Here is a 15,901-nt window from a genome sequence, read left to right on the forward strand (position 1 = left end):
TGGAGAGGGGTAACTAGAGTGTTCCCCAAGGGTCAGTCCTAGGATCAATCCTATTCAACTTATTCATAGATGATCTGGAGAAAGGGGTAAACAGCGAGGTGACAAAGTTTGCAGATGATACTAAACTGCTCAAGATAGTTAAGACCAAAGCAGACTGTGAAGAACTTCAAAAAGATCTCACAAAACTAAGTGATGAGGCAACAAAATGGCAAATGAAACTTAATGTGGATAAATGTAAAGTAATGCACATTGGAAAAAATAACCCTAACTATACATACAATATGATGGGGGCTAATTTTGCTACAACAAATCAGGAGAAAGATCTTGGAGTCATTGTGGATAGTTCTCTGAAGATGTCCACACAGTGTGCAGCAGCAGTCAAAAAAGCAAACAGGATGTTAGGAATCATTAAACAAGGGATAGAGAATAAGACGGAGAATATCTTATTGCCCTTACAAAAATCCATGGTACATCCACATCTTGAATACTGCATACAGATGTGGTCCTCTCATCTCAAAAGAGATATACTGGCATGAGAAAAGGTTCAGAGAAAGGCAACTAAAATTATTAGGGGTTTGGAACGGGTCCCATTTGAGGAGAGATTAAAGAGACTAGGACTTTTCAGCTTGGAAAAGAGGAGACTAAGAGGGGAGATGATAGAGGTCTATAAAATCATGAGTGGTGTGGAGAAAGTGAATATGGAAAAGTTATTTACTTGTTCCCATAATATAAGAACTAGGGGCCACCAAATGAAATTAATGGGCAGCAGGTTTAAAACAAATAAAAGAAAGTTCTTCTTCACTCAGTGCACAGTCAACCTGTGGAACTCCTTGCCTGAGGAGGTTGTGAAGGCTAGGACTATAACAGGGTTTAAAAGAGAACTGGATAAATTCATGAAGGTTAAGTCCATTAATGGCTATTAGCCAGGATGGGTAAGGAATGGTGTCCCTAGCCTCTGTCGGTCAGAGGGTGGAGATGGATGGCAGGAGAGAGATCACTTGATCATTACCTGTTAGGTTCACTCCCTCTGGAGCACCTAGCATTGGCGACTGTCGGTAGACAGGATACTGGGCTGGATGGACCTTTGGTCTGACCCAGTATAGCAGTTCTTACGTTCTTATGTTGTGGGAAAACGAAGTATTTAAAAACAGATAAGAGGAAAAGGAGGGTGGCACAGGTGGATCTGGGCCGCAAGGGTGTTAAGGCCTGAGCCAGGGGGCCTTGGGTCATCTGCTGACAGTGGAGAAGAGGCCCTGCTCTCGGGGGACTGCCTCCCTCACAGTGGGACAGGAACCAAGGACCGGAAGCAGATCTCTCCACGTGGCCTGTGGAAGGACTGCAGGGAGGTGTGCACATTCAGAGAGTCAGAGGGGAACGGGAGGCAGCGGCAGAGCCTCCTCTCGGCTGAGGTGAAGGACGGTCCTGTGACAGAGGATAAGAGATAATGCTGTTGTGGAACCACAGGAGATCCACAGGAGAACCCTAAATATGAACTGTGATCCTCATAGACCTTCTAGTAAAGTGGCTGGCAGAAAGGGGTCCAGCTCTCTCTCCCTTGGAAGGAAAGGAGGAGGAGAAAGGGGGAAAAAAGAGATGCACTCACTACACACATGCACTCCCCCACATTACTTAGTGAGAGGGGAATAGCTGTAATAAATTAAATCAGTGGGCACCCAGGTCTAATTGTGAATAGGACACCCAGATCCCAGCAGGGATGCATGCCTTGGAAACCCGCACTGATGTTATGGTCTGTATTACAACAGCTGATGCACTCCTTAGCTTGCCTCATTGTTATGCCTCAGTAAAGTCTGTCCATGTGTTTTCATTAAGCCACACTGTAAGGCTTCAACAGTGGAAACTTAATTAGTTATAGCTGGCTAAGACTCAAACTCATTTGTCTGCCAGTGCAAGGCTAGGGTAGATTCCTGGGAGGAGGGCTGGTTGAGGGCCAAGTATAGTTATGTTCATGTATTCATCATGCCCATCCTCGATGTCCAAGTTAGGTTGCATAGCCTAGAAGTCTATGCAAAGAGTTTTATTGAAGTGACAAGCTCTTTAAATGCAGCTTCAGTTGAGAAACAGGAAGCATCAGGATGGCTTCCGTGGGAAAGTGGATTATTTCCCCAAATCTCTCCTGCCCTTGAGCTCAATCTTTTCCTAGAAAAGAAATTCTGAATCATTCATCCTTTTTCTTTTTTTTAAAAAAAGGGAAGATGTCAACCCTCACCGGTTTTGAACTCTGTGTCTCTCGGATCGTTTTCTGCCTATTTCCAACCCCCTGAATCTTTCCTTACTGCTTAGAGGGGAGGGAATGGAAGAGGGAAAATTTGACAGAGTAAGAACTCTAAATCCAGGCTACGTCTGCACGACACATACCACTTTCACCGGCGTGTAGAGTACGTGTAGCTACAGGTCACAGTCAAAAGCGCACTGCATCCACACTGTGGTGCGCAGCTTGGTGTGTCAGTGAAAGACTCTTGCAGGGGCAGGCAGTGAGGAAAGGCTCAGCAGCCTTGTCCTGCAGCCGGAGTGTTTCCCTGCAGTGGGGGAAGGCTCCAGGGGTGGGGCGGCAGCAGGACACAGCAGCGTAGATGGGGAGGCACCGCTTGGGCGCCTAGAGAGCCGTGCAGGGTATGTACTCAGGTACCCCCCACCACGCCCCCCCAACACCACTCAGGCATGTCTGTGTTCTGCTCACCTAAGCCAGGCCTCGCCATCTACACTATTCACACCCATGCGAGGGGGCTGCATGTTGCTGTAAGCAGCGTGCAGGGTAGATGCAGCCAGTTTCTATACATTACTCAGCTCTGGCATTAGAGGCAATATAGACAGCCATTGAACTGGGTGTAGAGACCTCCAGTCCATTCTTGGCTCTCCTACCAACCTGCTCTGTGATCTTAGGCAAGTTACCTTCCCTCCCCCCCACCACGTATGCCTCAGTTTCCCCATCGGTGGCCAGAGTAGTTGTGAGCAGATGCCTGGATAGGCCACACAGAGAATGGTATGATCAGGGCAGACTGCAAGGAACAGGGCAGACAATCCCCAAAATTGGTGGTTTATTCTATAATTAGATTCACCAAGCCAGTAACAAAACAGCCTCTGTAATACCACACTGGTTACCAAGAAGCCAAATACAGTCCTCTAAGCACTCCAGTCCTTGATCCACCTCTAGACAGCCAAGTCTAATACAGTGAGAGGTTATTGAACCATCTGTGAGGTTCACCAGTCCCAAAGGACTGGACACTGATCACTAGGTCAGTATGAGTCTCAGATCTAACCCAATAATTATGCAAGTGTCAATCCTTTAGCAACTAAAAGACTAAAGGTTTAAGAAGAAAAAGAAAGAAGAGAGTTGCTGTGGTTAAAAGATCAATATCCATACAGATATGTAAAGTCCTTAGGTCAGTTTCATGGAGAAAACGTTGGGCTGCTGATTTGCAAAAGTCTTTCTGGAATCAGTTTAAAAGGTTATAGTCCAATAGGCAGTCCAGGTGTAGTGTTTGTTCAAGTTCTTCCATGACAATTCCAGGGTAAATCCAGAGGAAACCTGGACACCTCAGTCTTGTGATTTAGACCGTCCCTGTTGAAATTCAAGCAGAACTGAGATAAAATAGATCAGGCCCAAAGCTTTCTTTATAGTTCTCTAGCACGCTGATAAGCCTCCTCACAGCAATTGTCACAGCAGGACCATCACCCAAAGATTAGGCAGTGCAGATTGTTGCTTTGAAACTAAAACTTCCATTTCCTATGCACACACAGATAAACTAGTTGCATTCATTTACATAATAATTTGGATGCCTAATTGCATTAAAACAGATCACAAGTGGTTTACTATGTGGAATTACAGGTGTGGAGGTGAGATTAGGACAATAATATTATTCCCCTTTTGATCTCCAAATCAATAGAATACAGTAATCTACAAGCTAATTCAATCACATTGTTAAACTTTTAACAAGATACAGGTAAACACAGACACATACACTTAGCATCTACCCTTGATTTCTATTACTACAAATTAATGGGTTAACGATTCTGGTCTAGGGCATCTCTTTGAAATCCCCATATAAGTAGATTGAAATGTAATCAAGACAATGCCACTTGTTACGTTGTTATGGGTCATACCCAAGTTGACCATGTCAATGTCACAGCAGTGCTTTGACTAGGGCTTCAGCAATGGACATTGCTTATGTGTAGCCTTGCTGGAGTTCTTGCCGTCTGTGCTCTAGGTAAACAAAACCTGTGTCTATTATTAACAGAAGAGACTAGGAAATGGCCCACGTGTGTCTCCAACCTCTCTTCAAAGAGGAAACCAACCCACTTCAAAACTGCCAGAACCGCTGCCATTCAGCAATACCCAGTCACCGGGCGGGGGGAGAAGAAACACGGGTGTTGCTGACCAGACTTTGGGAAGCGAGGCCATCTACACCTGCTAAATTTGTGGCCACTTCTTGGCACCAGCCAAGTGAATCACGGGCACCATGATCTGTGCTCACAGTCAGGAAGATTGGGGCACAAGCACTGAGATGCCAGGGCAAACAAACACAGGCACAGTTTCTTGGGTGCAAATTGCACTTGCCCAAGGGAGGCCATCCTTTGGATAACAAAGCTTATAAAGACATTAAAAAGAGAAGCTTAAACAAACCAGGGCAGCCCTTTTTATCTTGTTTAGTGCTAGTCTCACTGCAAGTCCCAGCTGCTGCTGCTTTCTCCTGGGTAGTACTGGTCAGTTGGCAAATGTTCTCCCCAAGCATGGCCTGGGCCATAGCCACAGGCAGTGGGAAAGAGGAACATGCGCTGCATCCTGACATGCTAAGGCACTCATACCTCCATGCAGAACATTCCTCCAGCCTGGCTCATTGTATGAACAGACAAGACAGACGAAGGCTTTCTCCAGCCATGTCTACAAGGAGTCCAGTGTAGCAAAGTGGATGACTTGATTCTGCCCTAAGCTACAGTCTCTTGTGAGCAGTAAGGTTCTTCTGTGCAGGCAAGATGGTTTAGGCAGAGTTCTGATTCCAGTTACTCCCTGGGCTAGAAGCAAAGAGGCTGCATGAGTAATTCTTCCTCTCAGAAGCTCTTTAGCCTTTCCACCAACCTCTCTCCATATCCCCTAGAGCTCCTAGCTAATCCCCTCCCTGCTGACCTTACTGTGGGATATTCACATCTTACCAGAAGCATGGTGCATTACATCCATGTGTAATTACACTTGGTAGCAGTTCTCAGCACACACACGGTATGTGCATGCTCAGCCATTTGAAGATGTAAGCCAAGTTATGTTTCAGAAAAGTGTTCAAAAAGTCAGTGATTTGAAAAGCCAAATCAATCATAACTTTAAAAAACTCCTTTTCTGATCATGTGCCATTTCAGTGGCATTTGTTTTCTTTGGGGAAGTTAGAGGGATGTAGGTCTTGAAAATTGAAATTACAATAGGAAAATTGTAACCTTAATTATGGAATTACTTCTGACATTGCATAAACGAGGAACTGATGAAATGTAATAAAGCAAGATCTGCTCTAAATCTTTACTGTAGCCTTAGACTTTGCATTCCAGATGGAGGCAATGGGGGGTTGGAAACAGCTTGGCATGACACTTTTGTGAAGGGGCTCATCATACTGAACTGTCAAGAATGATTACTATGTATACCTTCCATCGGGCAAGATACATCCCAATTAGATGTTCTTCCTGCAGGCTTGGGTAATTGCTCTTCCTCTTTTACTATGCATACCTATAGCAGTGGTTGATGTATAGCTCTCTTCCTAGTAGTCCCCAGAAGGGAAAGTTTTGGGAACTATGCAGCAGGGGGATAAGGTTATCCTCTGTTAGGAGATGACTCATCAGAAAGAGTTGGAGAACCGCTGGACTACAGCAGATCCTTTAGGCTTTGCTTTACATTGACAGGCATCAAGAGATGTCCTTTTCTTGACTTCTGCTGTTGCTGCTGTCTAAATTAGCATTCAGACTTGATGTGAAGGAAGAGAAACTTTTGTTCTTTCAGGCACATCCCTGCATCACTTAAAATCCTGGTTAAAAAACTCAGCTTACGTACTTGTAGATGAACAAATCTGTCACTGGATCAGCACTATGTGACATTTTCAGATGAACCGTCGACCAGGTCCAAGATATTGTATTGTACTCATATTGCACCATCATGCCACGAGAAATAAAATGCATCAAATTTCTAAATGCTAGAGCTATTTTGGCAACTCACATGACCTTAAGACAGACACTGCCTATCCTTCTGCAGACACCATCTCTCTAGACATAATGGCATCATGCCACATGAAGAACATGTGCTCAGTGGATTATTCAAGCATTGTTAATTATTATTATTATTATTATTTTTATTATTATTACTATTACTACTTTACTATATTTTTTTTACTCTGAGATATTACCCATTTCTCCAGATTGACACTTGAAGTGCTCATTTCCTGACAGAACACTGGACACGAAAACAGAGTTTTAGAAGTCGTTGTAGGAGATCAAAGTTCAAATTGTAGTATAGTCAGTCAATCAAGAAGGTACCAGCTCTTCCCTGGTAATGACTGGGTTGCTTGACTACAGGCACTATAGATAGAGGTTCTCATTCCTAGAATCCCTACACACATGTGATGTTATTTTGGTACCTGTCATTCATCCAATTAGAGTGCTCACTGGATACCTGCTTTACTACATGGTGATTTGAACCTCCTTGGGGGAAAAAAAAGTCCCACAGAAAGCCAGCCCACTGGTTCTGCAGGTAGCCCAATTAACAGCTGGGTACACTGATTATTGATCACAGCGGTCTCCTTATGGCCAGAGCCTCAGGAAGGATGGATTACCACCAATATCATTAGAATGAGAGCTTCCTCCCAGGAGCCCAGGAAGTGCAGCTACACCAGAGACAGTCACAAGTAGTTACAACGGTTTCATTAATCATTTTGTAATGCAGCCAAACGAATGTCACAAACACTGAAGTCCACCAGCAGACAGGTGGGGCTAAACAGTCTGCACTATGACGGATACCACCTCACATCTCACACTGAGGAACCCCAGGGCATCCGTTATTTTCCTCATTATCTTCATCCAGGTTTGTCATCCTAGCATCTCCCCTTGAATTTCCCACCAGCACACAAGCTGGGCAACCCCTTTTATCCTGAGTTACGCTTATACCAACTAAGGCTAGGTCTACACTACCACTTACTCTGGGATAATTTACGTGGCTCGGGGGGGTGAGTAAGTCACCTCCCTGAGCGGCATACGTTCATGCCAGAACTTCGGCCGGTGTGACAGCGCAATGTTGGCAGGAGAGCTTTTGCCGTCAACATAGCTACTGCCTCTTGCAGAGGTGGATTTATTATGCTGACACGAGAGCTCTCTCCCACGAGCATACAGCTTCTTCCCCACATGCACTGCAGCTGCGCTGACATAGCGCTTCTCGTGTAGACTAGCCCTGAGATTCATACAGATGCTTAAGGGTTCCAACCCCTTTTCCCTGATCCATGCTTCCACACCTCACTAATTTAGAGGTTCTCCATTTCTCATTGGCTATCCACTTTGATGTAGATGTTAATGAGAATAAGGAGATCTATGAGTTACCATAGCAACTTGAGGTTATTACAGAATCCTCGATCTTGTGGTGTTAACAGGCACATTGCAGCATATTTTCCAGTCTATTGCTGCATAGTTTCCAGAACATCAGCACTTAACACATCTTGTCTGATAATTTTACACTTTACTGGTACAGTGCTGCCCTTGGACAACTAGTCATGCCAACCTGTTTTAAGCCTAAGGCCTTGTGTGACTAAGCTGAATGTTTTCCAGGCCTGAGGCCTGTAGTCCCTGTGTTACAACATTAATTATACTTTTATTTTACCTGTCTCCTAAATATACTTAATATCTTGTATTCTTGACTACATATAGAAGCAGAAGGTATCTCTACTAATGTTTGTTAGATTCACATGGCTTCAGCAAACAAAATGCAAAATACTTTCCTCTCGTAGGTTTCTTTAAACGATCAGTCACAAGATTTTGTTTAAAAAAATCCAAATTTAAAAGGAAAAAACACTCATGTTAGTGGCAAATCAAAATAAAAGCACCAAGCCATCCTGAAAACTCTAATTTTCAACCCACAAGAATAATATTTATCTGTTTGAAAGGTAGCAGTAATGATATGCTAATAAAATCAATTCATTACAATTACCTCACCACCATTCTAGGAATTTAAATTTTATGTTATATTTCCTTCTAAATCAAGCAATTGATTCTTGCAGATTGGAATTATACCAGCTCACAAAAATCAACAGACTAATTGAATAGTTAACCAAGTGTTCAATAAACTTCACACCTTAATATCTTTTCCCTTAAAACTACTTAATTAGATCTTGCTCCTTGCATAAATAGTTCTAAATGGAGCCTGCAGTTTCACTTTATAGTACCTTTTCATTTAACTTTATTCTCAATACAAACACATTAGCAACCTACCGTACGTCAGATATTTTTTTTAATAGTTCACAATGTAGGGCATTTACAATTGTGCAAAGAGGGAATAAAATACTTAAAAGTGCTTATAAATCAGATCGACTGCATTCTATTATCAAGACGTGAATCTTGCGCATCCTCAAACATGCAGAGTCTATTCAGGACCATTGTGCCAGCCAGAATGACCCTGGTTCATGGCATCATACCAGGCATTGTAGAGTGAAGTTCCCAGATCTGGCTCAATCCTGCAAATCCACAAATCTCTGGGTCAGCCCCACAAGTGATGCCAGGTAGAGTCAAGGCATGCACCTTTCACGCATCAGTGGAGAATGTGCGAGCCCAATATGTTGGGCTGTTTTTGTCCATCCAGGCAACATGACCAAGGAGCACACACCACCATTTGACCTAGTGAGCAACTGGATGTAGGCCACATCTCTGAGATTATGGCATTTCAGACAAAGACAAACCACTTTATGCTTAGGATTTTGCATTGACAGCACACATGGAATGCCTCTTGCTGCTCCAAGTCTGCCTGGAGGAGGGTCAAGGTTTCTGACACATATGGCAAACAGGCAAGTTCATAGGTTGACAGATCCTGAACTTCATCTGAGTACAGACACATTTTTGCATCCATAGGCAAAGACATGGACTTTCTGCAGAAAGCAGTGAGATCTAATCACAAGAGGGCACCTGATTTGCTGTGACTGTTTGAACTCTGCTTGCAGTCTAGGTAGATGAACTTGTCAACACTCTCCACCGCACTCAACCTGATCTGCACTGGGGGTTCTGATAGCCTAGCTCCAAGGTTCCTGGCCTTGGTCTTCTGCCATGTGACATTCAATCCCAGAGTGTAGGTGGCATCTTGGAAACCTTGCAGGGCAGACTAAAATTCTCTGTCTTCTACACAAGCAAGGCAGTGTCATTGCATAATCTTGGTCAGTGACCACTTCTTGGCTAGCCTTGACTCCACCATGTGGAGTTGTAAGCCCTAATAACTATTCTATTAAGCTATCGACTGGATAAGGGCAAAAATATGTGGACACGTGGCAAACTGACATGCACTCTCACACTGGGATCGGTGTCAAGAAGGCACACCAGATTTAGCAGAAACTTCTGGGACACCAACTCCTTTCAGTATGAGCCAAAGCACGGAACTGTGAATGGAATCAAAAGCCATTTTGATATGGATATATGCCACATGAAGCAAGCTGTCCAATTCTTGCTGTAGCTCAGCCAGAAGGCAGAGGGCAAGGACAGCATCCATTGTCAGCCACAGAATAGTGAAACCTGATTGCTGTGGGCGATGATGGTAGGATGCAGCTGCTCCTTACCAGACAAGCAGGACGTGAGCAAAGACCTTTCCAGGCACTAATGGAAATGAGACTGGGCCTGTAGTTGCCATGCTCAATGCAAGATCCTTTACCCTTGTACAGGGACACTGAAGCCTTCTTTCCATTTTGCTGGTACTCTGCCTGATGCCTACATTTAACAATTGATGCAGGCCAGTGCTCTCCGATTCCCAGGCACCCTTGAGCAGCTTGGGTGGGATGCCATCAGGTCCAGCAGCACATCCATTCTGTAACTTTCGGGTGGCCTTTCGTACTTCGAGTGACAGAGGACCACTGTTGATGACTGGATTTGCAGCTATATGGTTTGCCAAGTCATGGAGCTCAGGTGCGGTTCCACATGCTTCCATAATGTGTATTCCATCTAACCAGGACGTTGCCCCCTGATGAGCAGGGGAGCTCCCTGGTTAGGTGACGGGCATGCTAGAAGGCTGTTGATGGCTGCCAGCCCGGAGTGTGGTGTCTCTGTAGGCAGGACACAGATTGTTGTTCTTTAGACCATCCTCTGCCTCATCAGCCAGGCAGCTGGTGTCGATCTTATGATCATGTTTTGCTATAGCCCGGAAAATGCCTTTCAGCGGTTTACATTCGTGGACATTTCCCTGCTTGCATGCTTCTGCCTTTTTTACTAATATATCAAAGGCCTCTTCAGAAAGAGGTCTTGTGTGATCAGCTGAAGCTGATTGCAACACTATTGTATGCTGCCACTGAAATACCAATCCAGATGATCTCCACATGGTCGTGCGCACTTTGGCTCCACTTCAGGAAAAGCAGGAGGACTTAAGGAAGCATTTTCCTGGATCAGGCCCTTTATTAGCTGCCTTCAGAGTTGTAGTGACCTGTGCTCTCTGCAGATCTACATGTTACTTGTATAGTTACACATGAAAGTTAGTTTTCCTAGTCCCTTCCAGTTTTGTATCAGTTCTCTGCCACTGAGTGTAAAATACTGAGTGTGGAGTTTGACCCTCACCTGTAATAGGGTTGTTTCTAGTGGGCTCCCATAACAATTGGTGCTTGGCCCTACAGTAGTTCACATTTTTAATTAATCACATGGAAAATTAGGCAGGCCAAAAAGAATTTGAAGAGCAAGTAACCAAAGATAAAAGCTAGCAGCAAAAAAAAGTTTTAATTGTATCAGAAGCAGGAAGCATGCCAAACAGTGTGTCTGCTGGATGATTAAAGTGCGAATCAAGCACTCAATGACAATAAGGCCATTGCAGAGAAGCTAAATGAATTCTTTGCATCAGTCATCACTGTAGAGGATTTGAGGGAGATTCCCACATCTGAGCCATTCTTTTTATGTGACAAATCTGAGGAACAGTCCCAGATTGAGGTGTCAGTAAAGAAGGTTTTGTTATCAATTAATAAAAACAGTAATAAGTCACCAGGACCAGATGGTATGCTCCTGAGAATTCTGAAGAAACTGAAATATGAAATTGCAGAACTAACTGTGTATTTTCCACTGCATGCATCTGATGAAGTGGGCTTTAGCCCATGAAAACTTATGCTCAAATAAATTTGTTAATCTCTAAGGTGCCACAAGTACTCCTCGTTCTTTCTGCTGATACAGACTAACATGGCTACCACTCTGATAACTGTGGTATATAATGTGTTGCTTAAATCATCCTCTGCCAGCTGACTGGAGAGTAGCTAATGTAACACCAATTTTTGAAAGGAGGCTCCAGAGGCAATCCTGGCAATTATAGGCTAGTGAGCTTAACTTCAGTACCACGAAAATTGGTTGAAACTAGAATGAAGAACTGAATTATCAGACAGATGAACATGTTTTGGAAGTGTCAACACAGCTTTTGTAAAGGGAAAAATCACACCTCAACAATCTATTTGGATTCTTTGAGGGGGTCAAAGATGTGGAAAAGGGTGATCCAGTCAATATATTTGTCATGGTGCCTCAGTGGGTCACAAATGAGAATGCCAAAAATTCAGGACAAGCTGCTGGGAAATAGGGCAGACTCACCCCAAAACTGGTGGTTATTCTTCTGTGAGATAGCAACAAACCAGCAACAAAAGTAAACTTTTGTCTCACCACACTGGCTAACAAGAAGTCTGAAATGCGGTCTCCTTTGGTATTCCAGTCCTGGATTCAACACCCAGATGCTAGACTTGATGAGTGGTTATTTAAAACCAATTTCATCAACCGAAGGGTTCTTCTGATCCCAAAGGACCAGCCACATACCCAGGTCAATATATAACTCAGATCTTACCCAATAATCACGCAGTTGCCAATCCTTCAGTATCTAATATCTAAAGGTTTATTTATAAAAAGAAAGTTGAGAGTTAAAATTGGTTAAAGGAACCAAATACATATAATAATCACAAAGTTCTTGGATCAGGCTTTTAGCAATGATGGCATAAACTGCTGGCTTAAGTCAAGTCTCTGGTTGCTTCCAAATGATTGGAAGGTCCTCAGTCCCTTGGTTAGAATGCTCCCATCAATATAAGTCCATAGTCCAGAGGTTAGAGCAGGAATGCGGCCAAATGGATATGTTTCCAGGGCCTTTTATAGCTTCTCCCGTGCAGAGGGAAACTCACTGTTCCAAGCAAAGCCCTCAGCACAGTTTGTGGAAGAGTACAGGCATACAAGATGGAGTTCAGTATCACATGATCTAGTTACATGCCCTTGCATGCTTCAGTGAGTCATAGCAGCCATTACCCATAGTCTGGCTAAAACGTACTCAGGAAAGTCCATCAGGTGGAGTAAGCTTCTTTCATGGCCCATTATGTTCACTGATGGGCCACCAACTTCAATATTCCTTGACAATGTGCTGGCTAGACCGGATATAAATACCTTGGGGGTGTTACTCAGGAGCAAACACATTTGCAATACAGGTATACAGCCATAATCATAATTTCAGATACAAAAATATGCATGCATACAAATAGGATAATCACATTCAGCAAACCGTAGCTTTTCCATTGACATCTTACATGACATACTTTGCACAAGATTTGTTGCAACTGTATAACAGTGATAGCAACAATGATCTACATGGTCATATTTTAATCATATAACATCACAACAGTATACTTGGAATTTCAGAAAGCCTTGACAAGGTCCCTCACCAAATGCTAAGCAATGTAGGCAGTCAAAGGAAAGTCGTCGTGGATCAGTAACTAGTTAACAAGACAGGAAATAAAGAGTAGCAATAAATGGCCAGTTTTCCTAGTGGAGAAAGGTAAATAGCAAGGTCCCCCCAAGGATTTGTACTGGTACCAATGCTGTTCAACATATTTATAAATGATCTGGGGAAAGCAGTAAACAGTGAGGTGGCAAAATTTGCAGATGATACAAAACTCCTCAAGATAGTTAAGTCCAAAGATGACTGCAAAGAGTTACAAAGGAATCTCTCAAAACTGGGTGACTGGGCAGCAAAATGGCAGATGAAATTCAAGGTTGATAAGTGCAGAGTAATGTCCATCGGAAAACAATCCCAACTATACATACAAACTGAGGGGGTCTAAATTGGCTATTACCACTCAAAAAAGATCATGGAGTCTTTGTGGATAGTTCTCTGAAAATGACTCAATGTGCAGAGGCAGTCAAAAAGCCAACAGAATATTAGGAAAGGGATTGATACAACAGAAAATATCATAATGCTATACATAAATTCATTGTACACCCACACCTTGAATATTGTGTGCATTTCTGGTCACCCCATCTCAAAAAGATGACATTAGAATTGGAAAAAGTACAAAGAAGGACAACAAAGATGATTAGGAACAACTTCTATATGCTGAGTATTAAAAAGATTGGGACTGCTCAGTTTAGACAAGAGATGACTAAAGGGAAGGGGGATAAGATAGAGGTCTATAAAATCATGAATGGTGTGGAGAAAGAGAAGAGGGAAGTGCTATTCACATCACACACTAGTCAGGGGTCACACAATGAAATTAATAGGCATCATGTTTAAAAACATGCATATGGAAGTACTTCACACAATGCACACTCAACCTGTGGAACTCATTGCCAAGGGATGTTGTGAAGGCCAAAAGTATAATTGGGTTAAAAACAGAACTTGTAAGTTTATGGAGGACAGGTCCATCAATGGCTATTAGCCAAGATGGTCAGGGATTCAACCTGGGACTGAGTGTCCCAAAATCTGGGACCAGATGACAGGGGATGAATTTAATAGAATCATAGAGTTAGAAGGGACCGGGTCATCTAGTCGAACCCCCTGCCAAGATGCAGGATTTGTTGTGTCTAAACCATCCAAGATGGTTGGCTCTCCAGCCTCCTATTGAAAACCTCCATTGAAGGAGCTTCCACAACCTCCCTAGGTGTCTGTTCCATTGTCCGGCTATTGCTAGAGTTAGGAAATTTTTCCTGAGATTTAATCTAAATCTGCTGTGCTGTAGATTGACCCCATTGCCTCTTGTCCTGCCCTCTCCATCTTTTCTATGGCAGCCTTTCAAGTATCTGAAGACCGCTATCATGTCCCCACTTAATCTCCTCTTTTCCAAACTAAACATACCCACTTCCTTCAGCCTTTGTTCATTACATTCCATCCCTTTGATCATCTTTGTTGCTTGCCTCTACTTCCTTTCTATACATTGGTGACCAAAACTGGACACAGTACTCCAGTTCCAAGTAGAGTGGTACTATCACTTCCTGTGACTTGCATGCTATGCCTCTGTTAATGCAACCTAAAATTGCTTTTGCTTTTTCTTTTTTTTTTTTTTTTTTTTTGCAACAGCATCGCATTACTGACTTATGTTGAGGTTGTGATCCACCACAACTCCCAGCTCCTTCTCAGAACTGCGGCTGCTAAGGCAGTTATCCCCCATTCTGTATTTGTTTTTTCTTCCATAAGTGTAGCACCTTACGTTTGTCTTTGTTGAGTTTCATTTTGTTGTCTATAGCCCAGTTCTCCAATGTATCGAGATCCCTTTGGATTCTATTTGCTATTCTCCAGAGTGTTGGGAACCCTCCCTAGCTTTAGTGTCATCTGCAAATTTGATCAGTATGCTCTCTATTTGTACATCCAGGGTATTAATAAAGATGTTAAACACCGTACCCAGAACAGATTCCTGTGGAACCCCACTTGAGACCTGCCTTCAATCTGACATCATTCCATTAATAGTTACTCTTTGTTTGCAGTTATTTAACCAATTATCTATCCACTTAATGGTAATTCCACTGAGCCAGGATTTCTCCAGTTTACTTCTCAGAATGTCATGTGGGACTGTGTCAAAATCCTTGTTGAAGTCCATGTATATTATTTCCACCACATTCCCCCTATCCAAACCCTGTCAAAGAAGGAAATCCAGCTGATTTGGCATGATTTGTTCTTAGTAAATTCATGCTGGCTGCTGATAATCACCCCTTCATCCCCCAGGTGTTTACAAATTGAATGTTTTATACATTCTCTAGTAGCTTCCCACGTATCGAGGTCAGGCTTTCTGGTCTATACTTCTCCGACTCCTTTTTAAAGATGGGCACTATATTAGCCCTTCTCCAGTCTTCCAGGACCTCTCTTGTCATCCAAGAGTTTGTAAATATTATTGCCAGTGGATCCAAGATTTCTTCCACTAATTCCTTCAGTACCCTGGGGTAAATATATCAGGCCCTACTGTCTTGAATTCATTCAAATTAGAAGATCTCCAACATGTTCTTTACTTATCATGATCTGCATCCCTTCCCCTTTATTGTCCATCTTTGCTCATCTGGTCACATGTTATTTTTTGTGAGAAGACAAGCAAAGTAGGCACTGAGCAGCTCTGCCTTCCTATACTCTTCTGTTACCAGCTCACCTTCTCCACTGAGCAGCAGACCCACACCATCCCTGATCTTTCTTTTTTGTCTGATGTATTTGAAGAACCCCTTCCTGTTGTCTTTAACATTCCTTGCCGCTGTAACTAATTCTTTGCCTTAGCTTTTCTGATTGTCCCTACACGCTCACGCTATGCCCATGTATACTTCTTTGGTAACACATCCCTTCTTTTATTTCCTGTGTGTATCCCTTTTGGTTTTTAGATAGATAAAAAGCCTCCTGTTCAGCCACATTGGCCTCCTGATCTTTCCTCTGCATCAGAATAGCTTGATGTTGAGCATTTAGTACTGGGGTTCCCAATCTGTG

The sequence above is a fragment of the Natator depressus genome, chromosome 6, assembly GCF_965152275.1.
Source record: "Natator depressus isolate rNatDep1 chromosome 6, rNatDep2.hap1, whole genome shotgun sequence".
In the NCBI taxonomy this organism is placed as follows: domain Eukaryota; kingdom Metazoa; phylum Chordata; order Testudines; family Cheloniidae; genus Natator; species Natator depressus.